Source organism: Ambystoma mexicanum, chromosome 2p, assembly GCF_040938575.1.
Source record: "Ambystoma mexicanum isolate Mex_15411 chromosome 2p, UKY_AmexF1_1, whole genome shotgun sequence".
NCBI classification, from domain to species: domain Eukaryota; kingdom Metazoa; phylum Chordata; class Amphibia; order Caudata; family Ambystomatidae; genus Ambystoma; species Ambystoma mexicanum.
The window spans coordinates 1389602847-1389627118 of NC_090923.1; the positions used below are offsets into that span (position 1 = coordinate 1389602847).

General features: G+C 46.4%; 1 protein-coding gene across 4 annotated transcripts in view; it reads right to left on the bottom strand.

The window, feature by feature from the left end:
* CCM2 (CCM2 scaffold protein) overlaps window positions 1-24272 on the bottom strand; it is a 553948-nt gene continuing 529676 nt past the window's right edge. For all 4 annotated transcript variants that reach the window (XM_069645812.1, XM_069645811.1, XM_069645813.1 and 1 more), the window contains one exon: window positions 1-24272. This exon is cut by the window's right edge and continues 5745 nt beyond it. The gene's annotated coding sequence lies outside the window, so the exon portion shown is untranslated.

A 24272-nucleotide genomic window follows, 5' to 3' on the forward strand; every position in this document is an offset into this window, starting at 1 on the left:
TTCAGTTCAACCAAACATTTATTTACCTGTAACAAAAACTCCATACAGAAGGCATACATACAGTAGAGCATACAAAATGACAGATAGACCCAGGCAGGCGATTTTCCGTCAAAGGCAGGCAATAGTCCAGTTCGACATTTGAAATGTTTCAGACAAATTTCAACCTCAGGTTTGCTTATGAGTCTTCTTACGATAATTAGGTGTGCTACAGAACAAGGGTAGCAAGCAATCTCCCCCCCCCTCCTCAAAAGATGTCTTGCCCAAAGACAAGAGGGCAGTGTTTCAGGTACAATATTCATTCTTCTGGTACCAAGAGTTGCACATATTTCTTTTGCAGAACGCATCCACATTGCTTGCAGGAGAGAAATGCATGTTGACTATTAAACAAAGTTCAGGAGGAAATACAGTGCTAATAAGTATCTTTTGGAATGTGTGGTCTTTCTGGTATGCACTGCCCAGTTTCTAGCAAGACCACAAAAGTGCTGTTCAAGTAAAACGTTTTAAGCCAGGTAGGGAGAAAACAGACCTGCTGGATGGGCACTGTGGATGCTTAGCCAGTATGCTCAAGAATGCATAATGCTTTGAAAAAGTATTGCTTGTCCCCTAGCTGTGCTTGATGGAATGTGCAATTGCATGCTGAAAGCAGAGTTGCTATGTATGCTGTAAATCCAGGCATGGGCAGCAGTGTACTACAGTAAGGAGCTCACAGAGAGGGGCTTGTGCAAGACTAATGGAATCATGTAATGACATTTTGCAGATTCATGCATACAGTGAAGCTTGTTCGAAGTGTTGGCAATTAGGAAAACATACACTTGGGTATCATGTCCAAAATGGAGGCTGCTCATTAAAGATTGAGCAGACTGTGTAGCAGGCGATAGAATGGACGTGCTATTCTCCAGACGAAAGCCGGATTGCCTCTGAAACATGTCAGCAACATGACATTACTTGCTTCAGTTTGACTGATTTGCACAAACATCCTTTTGTCAGGTCCTTTTCTATTACCTACTTGTTGGAAAAAGCCTTCTAGTTATCATTTATCGTCTATAAAATGTTCCTCATCTGTCCCTCCAACTTTACAAACGATTGTACATTCTGAAAAGCAAGGTAATCTGTACGAGCAATATACATAGGTCTTCAATACAAACTTGCCACACTGGATGCAATCTTGGTCATCCGTATGGCAGTTTCATTTTGCACTTGTGTTCCCTTCCTTTAGGATTCACCCACAATAAATAGCATACAGTCAAAACAAGCAGTCCTTTTATACAAAACGTAGTAAGGCTATCTGGCAAAATATGAGGTTGATGGTTGCATGGGAAATGTCAAGTGACCAGTTTGGGCAGTGGACACCAATCTCGTTGCAAAAGGAGTAAAGGAAAATGTTCAGAGCATATGCTGTGATAATTCGTAAATAAAAAATGATCCATTGCACTGGGCAGGTGATGCACGGATCTGAAATGGATCACCTTGACACGAAGATAACAGCACAGGATGTCAACAGTTACTTCGTAATGGCCAGGTAGTAAACGTAGCAAATGTAAGTTACTCAACCATCCCAGAATGCCTCTCCTCGTTGATGTGTATACCCATTTCTGGTGCATTTGATGAAATGTGCATCCATTTCAGGGAGACCTATGAGTCTTGGTATGGTCAGGTGGACTGTTACCCACAAGACTAGGAATATCAAGGCACGTTGTGGGAGAAAGAAGTTGGGCTCCTGTTGTCGCTTTCTCTGTGAGCAATGTACAAACTTGATCACGTACTGCTAAAAAATATTTTTGTACTGAATATGGATGTAAAGGTTGAAGGCATCTACTTCCTTGGCCCCGATTTTCATGATCACCTTCTATATCCCCCCCTTCACTGTTTCCCAAGCCATCCTTCTGAAGTAATGAAGAAAGCTCAGTTGCCAAATAAGTTTGCACCCAGTTAAGGCCCATTCAATAGCTCATACTCCAAACAGTGGAAAGTAGAACACTCATGTAGTGGTGCTAAAATATGCTATAGACAATCCCCTTGCCCTGAAGACCACAGTATACCTAGCCCAATGCAAGAAAAGCCTACAAAGAAAGTATGTAGGTGGGACCTGAGAGCAGCTGTGCAAAAGGATGCACCTACACAGATGCACCAAATTGAACCACAAAACTAACACCAATAGGCCGCCACTTGACACAGGATGGGCACCCTCTACAGAACCTGTTGGTAATGATTTGAAAACGGACCTCTCTAATAATATGAACAGATTGTGGGAGCAGTACTTGAAGATGATTAACCTAAAGGAGGTCTGAACAAAGATACAAGTTGTATGAGGTAATATGGTCAGCTTTGATCCCGACTAGCAATTGGATCACATCAACAATGAGAGAAAACAACCTCGCAGCAACACCTCTCACCAAAACCACTGTCCAGAAACTCCTAATAGGTGTAGAGACAGGACAGAGACTACCGAAACTTGGGTGTCTAAGCTCAAATGGTTGCCATCAATTATCAAGCATGAGGCACACTGAGAGAACGAACAAACATTGCACCATTAACAAATGGTAATGTATTTGCCACATTCCATGCATGCCAGGGAACCATTTTGGAGATCGAGGCGTACTGCGGTAACACTGGACACTGCACCATCTAAAGCTGGAGTAGATACTTTGCAGTGATCACTTTGAACACAAAGCAGTTCACCTAATAAGCTGTATGGAACTCACTGTCCTGATAGATCATAAAGGATATAAAACACATTTTACACTCTGTGCAAAGCAAATGCAAAACACACCGGGCTTTCCAACTGTTTCTTTCACGTCAATATGTTTCTAAAAGAACATGAATAATTTTGGTTGGCTTACTGCCCCAACCCCTCCCACTTTCAGATTGCCAGTGCCTAATATTGACAACATATTACAATCAACAGTATGTTTGAATACGATTTCTTTTTTAAAATGCATCCTTCAGCATGGCACGATGGATAAACTATTGTGTTCCCATCTACATGTTTTATAGTCCGGAAGATAACGCAGCTTTGCCAGACCTGTATTCCATGCATACTATTCCTTCTCCAAGGAAGTGTTGAAGCGAGAAAGCTCCTTTTTTATGTGGGAATGCGCTGTGCAGTGTTTTTTTCTTTGCTACTCTTTGCCTATGCACTGATGATGAAGTCTATGGGACTGTGAAAGCTCCTGTGCATAATAACGGTTAGTCGAATAAAAGGTATCAAAGCATTTTCTGTGATTTTGAAACTGGATTACGTGTCCACCAACCTTTCTTTGCCCAGTATAAAGTCAACATTCCAACTTGTGGACAGGAACATTTTTCTCAAAAAAAAAATATTAGATTAACAATATTTAGTTTGCAGCATTAAGGTAAGAAGATGAATTCCCCCGTTCAAGATAGTTTTGGTTACAATGGGTTGTTATAGAAATCAAAGGCTAAGAGAAATGCAGTGCAGCTGGCTTGTGGCATGGATAATGCAGCACTTCAACCCTAATCTATAAAAAGTAAATGTGATATTAAAATGGTACCCTGATGAATATATACATTTCTGATGCTTGTGAATCTGCTTAGAATCATATGCTGTGCATATAGTCCGACATCTAGTGGTAATTGCAGAGTATTGCATCTTGTCTTTCGATAATCAAAAGGGGACGTCGACATGGTCGCGATTATAACACTATCCCTAACGTGACATGTAGTGTACCCAAAATCCCTCACACGTCGAGGTCCCTCAGATTGTTTGTTTTCCACCCAGCTAGCTGTGCGGAGCTCGTAAATTGCTAAATTTCTAATTGTCCACAACCGTTGGTCGTTTAATATTAATAATTTCTTCATTGACTACTACTCCTGAACCAACGCTAAAGACAACTGAAGATTTCAGCGACTGGTGCTTCGGTCAACGCTGTTGACCGCGTGGCTTCAACCCTCCGACCATGCATGTAGAGTAGGGAGAATGGGGCCCCGTGGGGTTTCAATCCTTTGTAATATGCATTTCCTTCTCCCTTCTCTTCTGGTTTTGCTGTTTTGTTTTACCCTGAGCTATGGACAGGACTCCTTTTAAATTTTGCCTTTCTTGCAACAACAAATAGCCATGAAAATAAGTGTAATAAGTGTCTACCTAGAGATCACAATGGTAAGTCCTGCAAGTGCTGCCATGTTTTACACCCGAAGACGATAAAAGATTGGTGGACGTAGCGGTGGGCGACCTACGGCATGCAGCAGGCCGAGAGAAGCTGCCCCCGTCGGCGCAGGCACCTCGAGTGACGAGGATGTAAGCGACAGCCATGGCTCCGATGCGGAGGCCATTGAACTCTCTGCAGAACAGGCAAGTTCCAAGGGGTCTGACCCTGGCAGGCCACTGGTTCTGCTATGGGGAGAAAACACCTTGGCAACAAGGACACACACACACACACACACACCACAAAGAAAAACCCACAACCCTCCATCCCCAAGCATCCTCGACGGACTTGTCGGGAAGGCCACAGATGCCAAAGGGAACATCAAAACATTTGATGGAAGCCACCGATCCTTATGATCAGCCGCCCTCCCCGCAAGCGTCGATTTGGCATGTGTCCAGGCATTCAGGTCAAAAGGGCGTCAGCACCAAACACCATAAGAGCGCAGAGACGCCTCATAAGAGCACGTCAGCGCCAAAGGGTTTCGCCAGCGCTGGAAAACCACGACAAAGTAGTCCGGCTCGTCGAAATCCCTTTCCCGATACGCGAGTCTCTCACGATCATCATTTCGGCGGCAAATAAGCCAAAGGACACGTCGATAAGAAAATTCAGATGGGTCGCAGCCACTATCTAAGACACTAGCAGACAAATCTCGACCGCCTAGAGACCCAAGTCCTCAAAAAGAGTCCTTTTCCCCCTTCAGACCACTCTAGTTCATCCCTATGGACCAGAGATAGGCTTGAGGGATACATGAACAAGCTTTCCAAGTTTATAGATTTTTCTGAAACGTTTATCACCCCCAAAGAGACCAAGAGAGGAAGACTCTTACCCTACTTTGTCCAAAGAACTTCAATTCAGTTCCCTCATGATGAGATGTTTGACCTGATAGAAGCTGAGGAAATCCATGAAGACACCTTTGATCAGGAAGAGAATCCCTTTGACGAGGCGCCAGACCAGGGTAATGACCTGGTAGGCAAGTCACCATGGCTTACACCTTCCACTACTCCAGATCCAGACACCCTATGTAAAGATCCTCCCTCAGCACCACCTAAAAGACAAGCCTCACCTATTGATGACCAAATGGTCTTCAATGCTATCCTTAAAAAGGCTGCCGAACACTTCCAAATTGCCACTCTAGAGGCGGTACAAGACACTGACTTTGTGGAGGACATTTTAAAGGAAATACCACCCACAAGTCAAGCAATGCCACTATTGAATTATATCAAGAGGCCCAACGCTGATCCTTTTTTAACTCCAACTCCAACAAGAGCTGTAAATCCACGAGTCGAAGAAGTTATATGCCCTTGGAAAGCACATTACAACAGCAGCTTACTCCACTAGTATAGCTAACACCACCACATTGCTGGCTAGTTATAGTGATGTCCAATGGAATTTGCTCCAGGAGGGCCGGCAAGAAGTCCCACAGCCGGCACAATCACGCTATCTGGCAGTTGTTTCGGAAGGGAGGCAGGTCAATCAGAATATCCTCAAAAATACCCCCTGCATGCTGCAGAAACAGCGGGAGGAACACTGGGCCAAGGTAACCTGCTTAAAAGGCATGCGTGACTTAGGAATTCAGGCTTTAAGCCTAAGATCTGGGCATCCCTTATTTACAAGCCAGTTGAAGACACTAACCTGGGGCGACTGCCACAGGACAATATCAACAAAGAGGGCAGTGCCGTAGCAAAGGAAAGGGTAGAAACTCCACTCCAAGAGGCTTCCCCGTCTCAGCTAAAAAATGACTCGCCAGTCTGGGTCCCCTCCCATGCCTCCCCGGTCGGGGGACGAACAACCTCTTTCTTTCATGCATGGGAGGGAATCACCACATACCAGTGGGTGCTAAAGACCGTCACCCACGGTTACTGAATCAAGTTCAGCTGACCACCTAGATACTGACCACCAACGCCAGAACACCTGAAGATTATGCTGCAAGAGGTGGCAATCCTTCAAGAAAAGGGCGCGATAGAAGTCGTTCCCATGCTACAGGTAAAAAAGGGTATTTATTCAGTTTACTTCCTTGTACCCAAAAAGGTTCTCCCCATGCGCCCTGTGCTAGACTTGCGCCCAGCGAACACGTTTGTCAAGCCTCAAAAGTTCAGAATGACAACATTGCAGGAAGTAATCCCTCTGCTAACACAGGGGGATTACATGGCAACATAACATATGAAAGATGCATACTTTCATATTTAAATGCTGCCAGCACACAAAGTACCCAAGGTTCATGATTGAGGACAACCCCTATCAGTTCAAGGTCCTTCCCTTCGACATTGCCTCAGCCCCAAGGGTATTTACAAAAGGTGCAGTCAGTAGTAGCGGCTCACTTGCACAGGCAGTCCATTCCAGTCTATCCTTAACTCGACGATTGGCTAATAATAGGGGATTCATTCAGAACATGCCTAACAAACACCCAGACAATGGTAGATCTACTCTTCAGTTTGGGAGTCTCAATCAACAAGACAAAGTCCAGCCTAGACCCCAGCCAAGTCAAACAATTTCTGGGGGCTCCAATTCGGAAGGAAGACGGCCTCATCTTCCCCTCCAACAAGAGGGTTCAAAACATTCTGTTCCAAATCCCTCACTATGTAGACAAACACGAGGTGAATGTATGCAAAGCCATGCGACTGTTGGGGATGATGGCCTCCTGCATTTACTTAGTCCCATACGCATGTTTGCGCATGCACCCCATACAAGAGTGGCTCAACAGCCAATGGGCCAGGCCAGCAGACAATGGGATGATCTAGTGGTTGTCTCTGCAGCCCTCGTTCTCTCTCTCTGCAGTGGTGGTCGAGGGAAAACCTCTTACAAGGGAAAGCCTTTGCCACATCTGCAGTAGAAGCCACTGTCACCATGGACGCATCTCTCACTGGGGGGCGAGGGGGAGCTCACCTCCTTCACACAGCATTTTGTCCCCAGCAGTAGCATCCAAATACATAAACCTGTTGGAGTTGTTGTTAGTGTTGAAAGCCCTGAAGGCTTTTCAAACACAACTACAGGAACAGACAGTACTAGTCCTCACAAACAGCACCACAACCCTGTATTACCTGAACAAACAGGGAGGCACACACTCTCCAGGGATATCCAAACTGTCCCAGAACATATGGAAGTGGGCTCCCAAACACAAGATGTTCCTCTTGTCAACACGTTCCAGGGGAACTCAATCTTCTGGCAGACATGCTCAGCAGAGACTTCCCACTACCCACAGGGTATGAATGGCGATTACATGAAGACATCGTCTCCAACGTCTTCACAAAACAGGGCTTCCCAGAGATCGACTTGTTTGCAACTCTTGAGAACGCACAATGCTCAGATTATGCCTCCAGGTACCCCTAGAACCGCTCCAAGGGGAACGGTCCCTGGATTACATGGTCAGGGAAATTTGTCTATGCTCACCCCGACTCCCCTACTCAACAAGATTGTGCACAATGATTCTGGTGGGCCTGCCAACCCTGGTTCTCCCATCTGATGGCGATATCTATCTCTCCTCCGATGAGGCTACCTTGCCCATAAAACATGCTATCACAAGACAAGGGGGAAACACTCCATCCATGCCCACAAACTCAACTTAGCACCCTGGCTCTTGAAATCATAGAATTCGGGCACCTCCAACTTCCTCCGAGATGCATAGACATACTTAGAGAAGCAAGAAAGCCTAACACCAGACATTGCTACTCCAATAAATGGAAACGCTTTGTTGTCTGGTGCAATTCCAAGAGCATCAATCCCATAGACTGCTCACCAACACATATTGTCTTATACCAGACTCACCTACTTGACTCGGGTCTGGTTGTTTAATTCCCTGAAGGTCCACCTAACTGCACTTTCACCTTATACTACGTCCCAGAAGGTGTTGTGGTTGAAGAGCCCAGTGATCAAGTCATTTATGGAAGTGGTTAAAAGACTGCATCCCCCTATTTCAAACCCAGCTTCCAGATGGGACCTAAATGTGGTATTAACTAGACTAATGGGCTCTCCATTTGAACCTATGCATAAGGCTAGCCTTAAAGCACTCACTTACAAGACCGCAATCCTAGTGGCAGTTAATTCAATAAGAAGTTAGTGAACTACAGGCCCTTTCAGTTCAAGACCCATTTGTCACAATTCACAAAGACAAGGTGGTTCTGCGTACTGACCCACGGTTTGCGCCAAAATTCATTTCAAAGTTACATGTGAACCAATCAATAGAACTACCCACCTTCTTCCAGAACCCCACTTATGTGGCAGAAAGAAGCAAACACACACACACCGCCATCCCCCCCCCCTCCCCCCTTGATGTGCGCAGAGCAGTCATTATCTGGAAAAGACGAAACCACTAAGGAAAATGAACCAGGAACCTTAGCCTGCGTCGCATCTAGTTAGAAATGTGAGTGTTAGCATGCGCCACACCTAGATGGAAATCTTAACCTTAGCTTGTGTCACATCTAGGCAGGATTACGAATGTTAGCATGTGCCACACTTGGATGGCATTCTTAACCTTAGCCTGCGTTGCATCTAGATAGAAATGTGAATGTAAGCATGTGCCACACCTAGATGGAATGCCTAACCTTAGCCTGCGTCGCATCTAGATAGAAATGTGAATGTAAGCATGTGCCACACCTAGACGGAATTCTTAAACCTAAGCCTGCGTCTCACCTAGATGGAAATATGAAAGTAAGCATGCGCCACACTTGGATGGAATTCTTGACCTTAGCCTGTGTCGCATCTAGATAGAAGTGTGAATGTTAGCATGCGCCACACCTGGATGGAGCTCTTAACCTTGGCATGCGTCCCATGCGTCCCATCTAGATACAAATGTGAACATTAGAACACTTAAATGAAACTGAATGACGGCAAGTGCAACACTTTAATGGAATCGTGATCACAAGCCTGCCTCACATCTAGACAGAATATTGAAAATTGGCAGAATGATAGCAGGCATCACACCTAGACATATTTGCAAGGACAGCAATGCCAACTAACCAATTCACTAACAATTTCATCCTTCTGCATACACCTCTCAAACTCTAACCAAACACAACCACAAGCCTAAAACGCAGCAAACTGCACAAACTTCACTATACGGCAACAACAAAACAACCCGCACATAGACTGCACACGACTGCCAACTGTAAAAACACCCCAAGCCCAGTCAACGGACCCACCAGGCTGAGGCTGCCAACAGCACATCACTGCTATCTTGCACTTTTCCAGCTCATTCCCACTAACTCACCCCCCTCCCTCTTTCAGAGCCGCCAGAGGACCACTCCGGTGGTGATAATGTTAAAGGATATTTGTACCGCGCACTAACATATTTATTGCCATCTCCACCACCCCGCCACCTCCACCACCCCTCCTCACCTCCCTCCAACCCCTCTCCACCCCAGACCTCTTTCGGAGCAGACAGTATCTGGCGTATGCTCTGGAGTTATTGCAGGACTGGATCCATTGCGCCCTTTGCTAGCATGGCTTGCACCTCTCAGAGTAGCTGGGCAGTATGTTGTTCCTTGCTTGGGTGGAATACAAGGGCATCTGTGTATCAACTATAGGTGTATGTCCTTGCTGCAGAATGTCCAGCACCCATTCGTCTGTGGTGATGTTTTTCCACACATCGAAGAAATTTGATGGACGACCTCTCACTGGGGTGCAGAAGTGGGGACCTGGGGCCAAGCCAGGCCTACTTGGTAGTTTGTGTTTACCCCCTGCGGGCGCCGAAGGCCTGGGGTCAACCTCTATACAATTCCTGTGCCGTGGAGCTGGAAGGCTGACGGTAGGAAGTGGAGGCTTATCCTTTGGAAGATCTTCCAGATTTACTCCTTGAGGATCGAAAGGAAGAAGAGCGGCTCTGCTGCAGGGTTCCCAGGGACATCGCCGTCTGTGTCTGTTTTGATGGCCTGTAGCGTCTCACCCATCGCTTCTCCAAAGAGATTATCCCTGTCGAAAGGCATACCTACCACCTTGGTTTGAACGTCAGGTCTGAAATTGGTGGCTTTTAGCCAGCCTTGGTGCCGGAGCGCTACGCCATTCCCAATTTGGCAGAAGCCTAAATCTGAGACATCCATCAGTGCTGTGATGGCATGATCGGAGGCCACGTCTCCCTCCTGAAACGGGGCAAGAGCTTCCGTCCTCATCTGGCAAGAACTCTAGGAGCGGGCCCAGCTGGAACCATAACTCCCTATCATACCGGGCAAGGATGGCTAGGTGTTTGGAGGCTTTGATGGTAGATGCTGCAGTGTATAGGATGTGCTTCCCAAATGCATCCCGCTTTTTCCCCTCGTGGTCTGGCGGGATCATGTACTTGGAGGATGGGTTTGCAGACCATTTGCTTGCTGCGGCCGAGACCACTGAATCCAGAGATGGCTGTGAGTGGAGACATTTGGAGGCGGAGTCCGACACCCTGTATTTTTTTCTCCAGCGTGTCCTGCTTTGCTGGTGCACAGCTTGAGGACTTCATCAAGGCTAGGCCCTCTTCCCATAGCTCGTCCAGTAACAGGACAGACAAAATAGTTTTCCTGGCTGAAGCACGCCTTTGGTAGAGGAAGCCTTCCTACTACTACTTCTCCGCCACCAAATTAAAGAGGGTAGATGCCCTCGCCATCATGGAGTGGAATGAACAGACTTCTTTGGGCGGTGAAGCTCTATCATCTGCACCTACTGGTTCCTCATCGGCTGGGACGAAGTCGTCAGTCATCTGTGTCCATTGTGCCGTATCCGCGTTAGTAGCAGCATCAGTCTGCGGTGCGTCACCTGGCGGTGTCGGGACAGGCGGTGGTGACTGTGGTGGCCTCGGGTTACCCGAGCGATGCTTGGGCAGAAGTCTTGGAGGGCTGTACCTGGGGGTGCTCCCTGACAGGCCCGCTATCAGCTGTAGCAGCTGCTGTATCTCTGAGATCAGAGAACTGAGCACTGTAAAGATGTCTTGGGACATATCCCTTGAGGAAGGGCCCCTGGGCCTGCCAGGAGGGCCCAGGGCTGGTGCCCCTCACTGTGTGTGTGTGCCTTGGCGACACCATGCCGACGGGGCTGTTGCCACCTGTGTCCAGGCATTACTGTAGTGTCATATTCAGAGCTAGTGTAAAGGACCAAAGGAGCACTGGAGCTCTCTCTGTGACTTACCCTCTGTTCTTAAAAGACATCCGCCGGTGGCAACAGGTCTCCTGCTCTAGCCACTTCCCTTAGGGTTAAAGATACGACCGGTGCCTTCACTGACTGGCTAGTGGCGGTCGAAGAAGCAGTGGTTGTGCTCTGAGCAGTCGTGGGCCTTGGAGGCAGCAAAACCCTTGCCGTAGATTTCAACAGCGGTTTTCCTTTGCTAGTCGACAAGGCGATCGTCAATATGGTGGCTGTGGACGGGGTGGGCATCAATGGGATTGTTGAAGGGACCATCCGCGAAGGTGAACCCCCTGCAGCCAATGACTGAGCAACCTTCGACAGGGGGGGGGGGTCTTGTCAACAGAGTCGTGGCCGGAGGGACCGTATACGATGGCTTTGCAGTTGTTGACAAAGCCGTGGAGGTGGGCGTCGCTGAGGGCTTTGATGAGGACTCCTTTCAGGAGTGCTTCTTAAATTTCTCCCGAGACTAAACACTATGCATCAAGGACCTTATTGATAACACGCCAGCCACTGGCAAGCTCACTGTAGATGGGGGAACGCATCTGTCCTGCATTAGGACCCGAATCCACAGCGTCTCTAGCCAGATCAACTGCCTGGCGCTTGGCCTAACGGATGCCCTCTGGGGTTACATCCTCAGCCGATCTCAACCTATTACCCGAGGGAGCACGTTCTGGAGTGCAGCTCGAGCTGGGCTCCGCCTGAGAGTTCCCGAGGCCACACCAGGGGGCCCTGTCCTCTTTCAACCACACCACCAACTGTCAGTAGCGGTCCCTCATGGTTTTGGCCGGAAAACTTCAGCAGATGTTGTATCGGTCCTCTTCAGGATCGGGATGCAGACAGTAGAGACATCTCGTGTGCTTATCCTCATGTAGATGCTCCTCAAGCCACACCAGGAGCACAGCCTGAACAGATTTCTCCTGCCTTCCTCAGACATGGCAAGGCACAAAGTAGGCCTTGTTCGGCCTCCCCAAGTTGTCATGAAGTGTAGATGTTGAAACTTCACTGGCAACCGAGCCCCGTTACTGGAACTGACTAGGCATCAGTGGTTTTGAAAATGTTGATATTTATCGTTGAAAAAAACCCAACAAATATCGAAAGAAAGCTCAGAGAGCAGAACTCGAGGACTCCCTGCACTGAAATGTGCAGTAAAAATCCAAAGATGGCCACCAGGGGCGGGACTCCATGCCAGACCCCATGTTGGAGAACTATAAACTCTAATCACAGCAATATGCTGCAATTTAATATATCTTGTTTCAGATATATTAATAACAATAAAAATATTTGACACAAAATTATCATCCAAGCTGAAGCGAATGTCCAGGGAGTAATACATCTAAAACCCATAAGGTGTAGCCCATTATCGAGTCACTCAGACCTTGGAAGCCTGCAGTCTGGTTTAAGAAACACCGAAAGTTACAAATAGACGATCCAAGGCTCTGACTTCTTAGGTCCGAATGATGTAGAGTTTTAGAGCCTAGGTGGAGGATGATGCATAGTGCTTTATAACTTGGAGGATAGGTTTGGGGGGAAAAGAAAGCAAGCACATTTCTTAGTTCATGTGGAAATAGGACCATTTTTAGTGGAAAGGAGAGTTGCAACCTTACAATGACCTTGTCCTTGTGAAACACGGCATGAGCCTCCCTCCAAACCTAACCCACTGGCTGATCAGGCCTGGAAATCATTACGCTTCTTGCTGATAACTAATGGTGAACAAACACAGTCTTTCAGATTAGCTTAATGTTTCATGCAGATATAGGGCCTCATTATGAGTAAGGCCTTAGCCCTTTAATGCAGAGTTAATGCTATTACTGGCGCAATTAAGGGTTGTCCCAATCATGAGTTGGGCAGTAAATGGGAGTTTTACCTCCAGCTTTTTGCTGGAAGTAAAAATGTCCCCTTACCGCTCGTTTTCAGCACTATTACCGCTGGTGGTAGTAGCGCGACCCAATGGGGATTTACTGCTGCACTGCTACTTGTGATCCGGCGCTTATAGCGCTGGACCGCATGTCGGTAATGGTATGTATACCAGAACCATAAACACAGGTTTAAAATTCTATGAAGCAGAAGTCGCTCAGTGGGAATAGTGATGGGCTTCCCTCAAAGAAAGGCTTGACCACTGCATTCCACAAAGAAAATGTTTTGTCTCGAATTCCTCTACAAACAGCAGTGAGGTATGACCAAGAGGACTCCACCTATATGCATATAGCCTTCAGATTGGAATGTGATCAAAGTAACAAAAGCGTGGGCAGCAATGCCTCTCTTAGGGCAGATGTAAAGATCAAAAGGTCCTTGCTCTTACTGCAAACCGTACACAGAGGGGGTTTTGGTAAATCTTTTGACCAATGTTGTCCATATGCTTAGTGCCCTTAATGAGTGAAGCAGTTCAAAGTGCTGCTGGATTACTTCCATTATGGTGCCACACACCTCACCTACCCATTGGACTGTGTGTAGAGCCAGATAGCAAGGCCATGTATGTATGTATGTATGTGTTTTTTTTGCATAGCATAAAGTAGCGTTGACCCACCAGAGTGCTTTACAACAAAGGGCTCCAGTTATAGTCTACAATAATATGGATACCATTATGCTAGACTAAGACCGGTAGACTTGAAAGGTCAAGGAGAGAAAGTATATAGAGAGTTACAGGCAGAGGATGAAGGTTAGGGAAGGAAGGCAGACTCATACTTGATTTGTTTATTGGTAGATTAAGAGTTATGCTTCTGCTCGTTTATATTCCGGTGAGTTTTAGACAAGCTGACCTTTGCAAGTGCAATGTTGAGTCAGTCTCTACATCAGCGATTCCCTGCTTGCTGCCTTCTGCTATGAGAGAGGAAGCCCCCAAGGCAGCAAGTAATAAAGCAACTCTTCTCGCATTTTCACTGCTAATCCCTGCCAGAAAACCTTAACGGCAGCAAGTCCTTAAGCAACACCCACCACCTTTACCAGCCATTTCCCACCCAGGGTTCTGCAACATTTGGTTCCCCAGATGTTTCCGGCTCTAACTCCATCAAAGTTACGAGTCAGAGGTTAAGGTGAGGGAACATTGGCATTATTTTACAAAACATATGGGGACCTAAAGCTTGCAAACCTCTGCTGTAGACCAGTCTTTCCATGTTCATATAGCAACTCTGACAATTATTTTTCTGAGTTTCTCTCCAGGCTTTGTTGGATTAAAGTCACGAACATTGACTTTCTATACATTTAAGTAGGATATAATCGGGAGACAATATCCACCCAACAAAGAAGCATACTGTATTGCAGAGATCAACTGCATAACCAAACAGGTGTCGAGTGGGTATGCTAAAATGGAAGCTAGCAGTTTGACATGGACGGATGGGCGGGTCTACCACTGAAGTAAGAAGGCTATTAAGGGTGGGAGATTATTTTTGGGTCGACCTGGTGTACGTTATATACTTTGCTTCAAACCTTTTGCTCTGGATCGGGATGGCCATGAGCCTGCCTTCAATGTCAAAATCGCACCCCAGCTCAGAAGGTCCTCTGGTTTCAGCCACATCATCCATGCCATGATTTCATCAATGATTGAATAGAAATATTTAAAAGAACATGAAAATAAGGGCTCCTCTTCGGGCTCTTCCGGTGAAGTATCAGGATCTGTGTCCACCTGTTGGGCATGGTATCATCACTGAGATTGCCTAAATTCGCTATCAAAAAGTGAATTAGTTGGTGCAAGTGCAAAGATTCATTATGCACTGATGGAAAAGGAACAGCTTTGATGACTAGTGCAGTTTCTTTGTATAATGGTAGCACAGTGGGCTTTCCTTCCCCCTCCGACCGGTGCTGCTAATAACAGGGCGGCGTGAAACTAGAACTTTATCGAATACCAATTGCACTCTCCAGGAATACCTTCGCTTGCTGCCTTTAGAGATCCCTTTGACCGAGTATGCCCAGCCACAGTACTCGCCACAGGGTGGCCGTATCATCTCAATGAATAATCGAGGAAGAAAACAATCTGTGCATCGAGTTTGTTTCATGCACTTAGAAGCGGGTCATTCATCTCTTAGGGACGCGCTCAGCCTTTTTTGGAGAGTTCTTTCTTTTTTTCCAGATGTTTTTCACATCTTTTTTCTCTGCTGCTTGCAGTGATTTTCGTAGCTCCCCTTACTTGGTGATAGTAGCTCCATCATGGCCCATGTTTGATTCTCCATCACATCACCCATGCAGTATCTATGTCATCAGATGGAGAACTGCCTTTCGTTCACGGCACAATCTCAGAATGGACCAGCTTGGTGCCGGAGAGCCAACCTTCCTAAAGAAAATGTAATCCTTATCCAGCATACCAGGAAGCCTTCCACTAAAAGGAAGTGCAAACTTACAGGGATACGTTACAGGCAATTGTTACATAAATAGACACACCTGGTTATCAATATACTATCATTCATTTAAGGTGTTATGGTAGATGTCCTAAAGACTGCTTGTAATATATACAGGCACTCATCTGGGCAGACAATATGAAAGTATCCATAGCTTGCCGCAGCGCTTCATGCACTGTAGAGTAGGAAATGGATGGTAACGCAGCTGTCTTTGAAACACGTTTTAATTGAGGTTATCTAAACCGCAACCAATTGGTTGAAGATATTCTCAGTGATGTGGAAATTATGGGCACGTGTCTTGAGGTATCATTTCCCACACATACAACTCGCCCTTGATTTAATGAACATAAACACCTGGTCTTTGAGGTATTTGGATTTGAGGGCAAATGGGTTTGTGACGTTTCCTCATAAGGATTTTAGAGTCTCTGACCCTACTCATTTAAACAGTAAGCATCAAGTGTGTGCTCTGTGTGTTTAAAGCACACTGATGGACTAGGATCTAACTCTCCAGTTTTGGTTTGGGCAAACGATTGAAACATAAATGAGTGATCAAACCTGGAACGTGCATTGGTTCAATCTTTGGTTACTAATGTACCCTTTGTTTCCTTTTCCCCAACTTGGCCTCCAATCAGACTGAGGATATATGGAAAAAAGCCACCATGTATTACCAGTGTCCATATAGAAAGCAACATAAAATTCTTCTCATGTAAACAAAACATCCAACCGGTAACTTGGAAGAAATTAACTCTTTAAGGCAATGAACAAACTTCACTCCCAATCGAACCTGGTTAACTGCCTAATTGTCTCTCGATAATTCTATAAGAAAAAAATAAACTGTATTCAGGGCATTTGTTACTTCAAAGATAGCTGTCAATCGCTGATGCAAACAGCCCACAAGGAGAACTGCTTCGAGTAATCCACGACTGATAGTAAGGGGACATTAGAATATCAGCCTTGGGTCTGGAGGATGACAGAAGATAGCAAATTAGACACCGGGAAAGCTTTACTGAAAATCAAATGGAGACGACAGTGGCCCCACTTTGAATTGCTTCTGTTTTTACAGTCACACTTGATTACACTGCTGGTTGGGATGTAGCCCAATTTGTCACAGCACAAGTGAACATGGAAACAAAATTATAAATTATGAATATAATGCTGCACATCAGAGTGGTACCCTGAACATTTAAAAGTTTAAGGTCTTGCAAGAAAATAGCAAAATTGGTATGGACACAGTCAACCAAAATATTACCTTGTCATAGCCCAATCAGTTGGTGAAGTATCTGGGCTGCCTCTGGAGTGGTTCAGGCCCTTCCTCCAAAAAACAATGGGAAGGAATTGAAGAATGTGTGTTGGACGCTGACTGGTATTCTGCATCGTCCCCTTGACTTCATACTGTGATGAGGTCCCCTGCCTGACTATCGAGTGACTAAAATGACCAGGTATCTCCCCAAACAAGAGGATGCCGGTCCTGGTGGCAGCACTGGGACGATTCACTGGTTGACCCGACCTCACGTAGTAAAAACAAAAGTTGATGGCTGGAAGGTTTTGAATGAATCATACCCACAGGCACAACCTCCAGACCATGGTTTTTCAGCCTCATCAGTGAGTAGCAGCTTGGGTTTCTAGGCCCAGCAGGCTCAGGACTTGTGTTAAATTTAATTCGAAACCTTCTAGCCATCACCTCTTATTTTGCTATACCCCCAATTAGTGCCTTCCATAGAGCAAGAGCGAGTGAAATGGAACACTACTAGCTCAACGGCCCTTCAAAGCTACATCCATGAAACACCCTGGCTCAAGAAAGCTCAGCAACCTACCACCCGCTTTCCAGCAGACCTATGGCCCTGCGGCTGAGAAACACTCCTCCTTGCTATGAAGGACCATTTCCCTTTAAAGAAAAGGGATTCAGAGCGATCCGTGGGCAACACAGAGCACAGTATGAAAAATCATTGTCCCACACAGGCACCCACAGACAACAGGGGTCCCCCATGGATACATGGGCAATCTTGCTCGTGGGCTCATGCATATCACAAGGGTTGGGGGAGAAATAACTTGTGAGACCATTGTTACAGTGGATAGTGCTGGTAACTCTCGCCCATGAACACAGCAAATATCATGCATTGTTAACATTCTGGAGTACCAGACACATCACAATACTGCTCCTGTGGCTCCCTGTAGACTCAAGCAATGACCTGTATGAAATCCAAGATGGAGGACCTGCCAGTTAAATAAGTAGTCTGCCTTCCCAATCACTTAGTGAGCCCAGCTGAACTCGTTCCCCATAACCAATCCCATTTCCTCACCAATTTTCCATCAGAGGTGCAGCCCCTCACAAAAACCAACCCAAGGCAAGAGGCTACATGGCAAAATTAGCCGAGGCTCCAATTCTGACAGCTCAGGCGTTTGAAGAAGCTATGGGAAAGAATTTGGAGATGGTTGGCGAGAAGCAATTTGAAAGGAGGGGGAGTAGAAAGAAGTGAAGGAGATGTTTTGAGAGGGAAATAAGGCTGGATACAACAGGGGTTGAGTGAGTGGAAGGATGAATCATTTAGGAGAGCTATCAACACCAGGAGAAGGTTAAAGGAGGGATTGAGGAGAGCTATCAAAAAGAAATGGAAGGGGGAATCCAGAAGGAAGTTTGTGAAACTCTGGAGGTGGTGGGCAAGTCAAATAAGGAGGAGGTTGGTGGAAGCAAGGTGATGAAGGAAAATAGGGCATGAGGTGAACAGCAGAGGGAGTAGCTAAAACAATGAGGTGGGTAATGATCAAGAGGAAAAAATGACCAGACAGAGGTTGAGGAATATCATAATGGTTGCAAGAGGACAAGAAGATCAGTGGTGATCAGGAGGAGGTTGGAGAAGATCAGCAGAAGTATAGAGCGAGACTAGGAAGGTTCAAAGGAGGCTGGTTGGGCCAAAGGAAGGGGGGGGTAGATGAAAGACCCCAACCAAAAGGTGCCAGACCCACGGCGGGAGAAGGTACAAGCATGTGCAGCATTGAAGGGGGCCAGGTGCAGCATAGAGAGCTATTTAGTTAGGGAGAAACTCAGGCTCTAGAAGTCAAAAAGCCTTCATAGGGCCTCTTGGAAGGCAGAGGATTGCCCTGGCTCCTTGACTCTACCTAGAACAGCTAGGGAACCTCCCATTGACCAGAAGAATATTTGCTTCCACAAGATCGAACCAGGTGCGTAAGCTCGGAGAAAAGCAGGGTGAAGAGTGTTCAGAAAAGCCATAAACCCGAGCGACATGGAGAGAGATAGAGGATACAGGGAACCCATGAAGCCAGAGGGACTGGGAAGAAAGACAAGGATGTGGGAAACCTCAAGCCCAAGACTGAAGAAGCGTGACCAGGGGGCCGGAATATGAAAGTCACAGACTGGGAGAAAGAAGGGTGCAGTAATCGTGAAACAGGACCTCAGTTGGCTAAGCAGGCTTTGTAACTGGAACCAAAGAAAAGGCAATAATTCACTCTCATTCCGAAATAAGGAACGCATTAGGCTGTGTTGGGACCAGGAGCTTTAAATTGGACATTCAGAACTTAACCTTTTTTTATTACATGTGCCAGTATGTGCCTAATCCCTTAATAAAACTAAGCTTTATAAGACTAAGTCTTGGTATGATTTCTTTGTTATCCCAGCAAAACATATCGCCACTGCCCCATTAAATAAAATTGTTACGACCTTCAACTCCATTTGGACCACAGCCACCAATGATCTACCCAGGATTTCACAAGGGCCAAGTGTTTTCCAATTTTAAAAAGCACTGGAGGGCAGTGCATACCTTTGGAGGGCAATCGCACTATATTTAACAAGCCTGAACTTAACAGGGTAAGGCTTAACCTAAAAGGGCAAGGTACTAAATCTGCATAGTTCTAAGCAAATCACTACCAGCTGTCTGTACCAGACACTTGTAGGGGGGGGGAGAAACAGCTATAAAACAAATACTCAAATCTACCCTCACCTCTGGTTAAATAAGGCTAAAACATAGCTGATTTTATTTGGGAACAATCGGATCAAAAGAGATTGAAATTACAATTCAGACTTTATAATAATTGTCAGAGAATCCCTTAAAACCTAAAAGACAGAATCTTTATTTACATGTGAATAGTTTACAAAGTGCTCAGGACTAGGCAGTTGTCACAGACGGCTTCATCCAAATGAGGACGCTAAAGAGGACCATGCAAACATTACTAGAGATAAGAACACTTTGGTGGGATGATCAACTCCAGGATGGCTTGTTCTAATTCTGTATAGGGGGCTCTACAGAAGAAAGGCGGGCTCTTCAGATAGTCCAATTAAATAGCAGTGGTCCACATGGTATCCAGGCTGCATAGGGTTATTTCTCTCAAGAAGACAGTGATCGTCATTGGGTCCCGGCAGCCTGCTGGATCAGGCTCAAAAACCTAAGGGCAAAAGTGGCCTTGGTCTAGCCTAGCTGGACCATAATCCCTGCTTTTACCCTACTAACTGTAGGTTAAGATCAGAAAGTTATCAATTCCTCATTATCTTAAATGCCAGATGTAAAACCAAGAACAGCAGTCTCTGAATCTCTCAAATTGTTCCTCACACACTGCACAATCCCAGAAGCATCTAACAGCAAAGAACATCATTAAAGCATTATAAAATGTGTTCCATCATACACTCCGTGTTCGAGCAAGGGTTTTGGGGACTGCACAGGTGTTGTCTAATGAATATGTCACAATGATGGGTCTAGGATGGATATCTACATAGGTGATGCTAATGACAAGAACATGATCTCCTATTTTGAAAGTCCTACTTCCACTTTCCTTTGTTAAATCATGATTTTGAATAGAAAGCATATGGGCAAGAGACTTATTGACATAAAAGAAGTCTTAGTTACTTACCTGTAACTGTATTTCTCCAGCATTGGTATCTTTCATAGATTCAGATGCTTGAATATTCCCCATCGTCAGACTGGGAATCCTCGGTGATAAATAAAAAAGTTTTGAACCATAGGAACTACAGTATGATGGGTGCAGAGCATAGGAGCAGCCTCTCAGGGGAGGCAGGCGGGCGCATGTGAATCTATGAAAGATACCAATACTGGAGAAATACAGTTACAGGTAAGTAGCTAAGACTTCTCCAGCACTGGACCTTTCATAGATTCAGATGCTTGAATAGAATACCAAGCAGTTAAAAACATGCCACCAACATATACATGTATGCATAAATACAGAAAACATATCTCTGATCAAACCTTTACCATGCAGCAACACAACGGTTACATACCCAGGGAAAGGTGGGAAAGGGAGGCTGGTCCTACCTTATGCAAAGAGGTGGCGGAGCACTGCCTGTCCAACTGCAGTTTCTTTGTTAGTATCTTCAGCCAGGCAGTAGTGTTTAGCGAACGTGTGCCGAGTGCTCCATGTGGCAGCTCTGCATATGTCCTTCAAGGCCACCCCTGCGTGGAACGCTGTTGACGCCCTCTACCTCTGGTTGAGTGCGCGGATGGTGGTTTGGGAAGGGGGTCGCCTTTCGTTTGATGGCTGTGGGTGATGCAAGAAGAAACCCAGCGCGCCAGACCTTGTTTAGAAATATGCTGGCCCTTTGTGTGGCCCGAGAAAGTAATGAACAGTCTATTTGAAGAACGAAACTCCTTAGTTCTTTGCAAATAAAACTTCAATACTCTAGCTATGTCCAGAGAATGCAATGCACGTTCTGCTTCCGAAGAATGATTGTAGAAGAAAGTTGGTAGGACAATGCATTCTGTGAGCATCATTTCCGATACTACCTTCGGAAGAAACTTAGGGTGTGGTCTTAAAATGACATGCTCCTTGTGGAACAAGGTGAAGGTAGGTTCAGAAGATAAAGCTTGTAACTCAATGATCCTCCTGGCCAAAGTGATGGCTATCAAGAAAGCCGTTTTCCAAGACAAGAATTTAATGTCACACCTGTGGATGGGCTCGTAAGGAGGGTCCCATGAGGGCTGTTAGCACAGAGTTCAAGCTCCAGGTTGGAACCGGCGTAGGCGGGTATGTACGCAAAAGGCCTTTCAAGAAGCCCTTGACAGCGGGCAGGGAGAGCAAGGACTGCGTCTCTGGTGCCGTCGTGTATGCCATAATGGCCGATAGGTGGACCTTGATCGGAGACAGTGAAAGTCCTGCTTTGGATAGGTGTAATAAGGAAGTACTTTCTCAACCGAAGTGGTGAGAGGATCAATAGCATACGTTTCACACCACTTGGAAAAACAAGTCAATTTCCTAGTGTAGGTGACGCGTGGAGAAGGGGCCCTTGATGCTCTGATTATATCCCAGCATTCCACAGGCAGATTGAGATTCATCAGTTTATGCTGCTCAGGAACCATGCCTTGAGAGACATGCTCGACGGGTCTTGGTGGAGGACCTTTGCGGTTCTGTTGCATCAAAAGATATTGATGCGCTCTGAGGTGAATCAGGGGCCATCGGGATAAGTGCTGTAGGGTTGAGTACCAGACCTGTCGTGCCCAGTCCGGTGCAATCAGGATCATTGAACACTTCTGCTCTTTCAGTCTGCGTAGTATTCTGGAAATGAGGGGAAAGGGAGGAAAGGCATATAGGAATTTCCCCGTCCAATCCACTGAGAAAGCCCTCTCCTACTGACTGACTCTCTGGGTACCTGGTGGCGAACATTCTGCATTTCTTGTTGGCTCTGTTGGCAAAAAGATCGAGATGTGGATGGCCCCATAAGGCGAAGATCCGTTGGGCTTCCTCTTTGTCCAGCTCCCACTCATGGGACCACGTGTAGTCCCTGCTCACTTTGTCCGCTAGGACATTGTCCACTCCCGGAAGGTGTTCCGCCTTGATTTGAACTCTGTGATGCAAGGCCCATGCCCATAGTAGTTGGGCTTCTTGTGACAAGATCTGACCTTGTGCCTCCTTGCTTGTCAGTGAAGTGCATGGCGGTTGTGTTGTCTGTCTGGACATTAAGTACCTGCCCTGCTACTACAGGAAGGAAAGCTTTCAGTGCCCATTGTATGGCCCTGAGTTCCATTACATTGATGTGGAGTTGGGACTCCTGGGTTGACCAAGAGCTCTTGGTTTGCAGGTCCGCAAGATGAGTGCCCCAGCCCGAAAGAGATGCGTCCATCCTCAAGAGAAGGGTCAACGTTGGTGCCTAAAACAACATCCCTTGTAAAAGGTTCTGCGGGGCGTTCCACCATCGAAGAGTTTGTGCAGCGTCCTTGGAATCTGGACGATGTCCTCCCAAGAGCCGAGAGCTTGTTCCCATTGGTGGTCCAGTGCCTCCTGGACAGGCCTCATGCAAAGCCTGCAATTTGGTATGAGGAATATACATGAGGACATCATGCCCAGGAGGGATTTGTAAGAGCGCACCGATGTGGTCTTTCTCTCCAGGAACCACGAGGTCAAGCGGAGAATTGCTGCTGCTCTTTCTGCCGGCGGTCTCACCCTGGGAATGTTGGTATCGAGTTCGGCTCCCAGGAAAGAGACTGTCTTGCTTGGAACTGGGCAGGACTTCGCGCTGTTTATGGAGAAACCTAACCTTTTTAGAAGATTTGTCGTCTTTGAAACTGCCAAGTGAGTGCTTGAAGCGGAACTTGCCCTTATCAACCAGTCGTTCACATATGGGAAGACTTCTGTCCCTGTCCTCCTGAGTTTTGCAGCTACTGGTGCCAGGCATTTTGTAGACACTCTTGGTGCTGATCTCAGACCGAACAGGGGCACTCAAAATTAAAAATGAAGATCGCCTACCGTGAACCTGAAGAATTTTCTGTGTGCTGGGTGGATCAGTACGTGTCCTCCAAGTCTAGAGTGGGTAAAAATATTGTGCATGAGCAAGGAGCACTCCTTGCAACGTTATAATCTTGAATTTGATGCATTTGATATACTTGTTCAGCGCTCTCAGGTCCAAGATTGGTTGCCATTGACCATTCTTATTTTTGATGAGGAAGAAACGGGGGTAGAAACCCTATCCCCTTAGAGAGTAAGGTACTGGCTCTATTGCTGCTTTGTGCAACAGCTTCTAGATTTCAGACATGACTTGTTTTAACATATGCACCCTGCACAGAGTCGGGGGCAGGGAAGGGAGCTGGTCTAGAAATTCCAAGGTGTCTCCTTCTTGGACCAACTGTAACACCCATTTGTCTGATGTTATTGACTGCCAGTGTTGTAAGAACTGGCTCACGCTCCCCTCCTCCCACCGGGGTCTGACTTTGAGGGGGAGGAGCTGGACTGTCAGTTTTGTTTGTTCTGCGACTTCCCTTGAGCGGAGCCCCGCCGCCCTCTCTGGGCATACTTGTTGGAGGACTGGTACTTGGTGTCCTGGTATGAATTACCTTGCGACTTCTGACCATAGGAGGAGCGGTTAAAACCTTTGTACTTCGAGGTTGAACCTCGAAAAGGACGTAAAGACCAGTGATCTTTGCTTCTATCTTTCAAAGAGCTGATGGCAAGTGCCATGTCCGTCTTGATTCCCTCGAGGTGGTCATCAATCTTTTTCCCGAAGAGTTCTTGACCATCGAAGGGCATGTCCAATATCTGAGCCTGGACCTCCGGCCTGAAATTGGTAGCCGTCATCCAGGCCGGTCTTCTCAGTACTGTGCCGTGGGCCATCTGCCTGAAACCTGACTCCACCACATCAACTGCTGCGTCAATCATGTGATCCGAAGTTGCTTCATCATCAGCGATAATCGATCTGGCTTCCTCCTGGAGTTCTACAGGTAGCTGTTTGGTTAGCTTGGACATG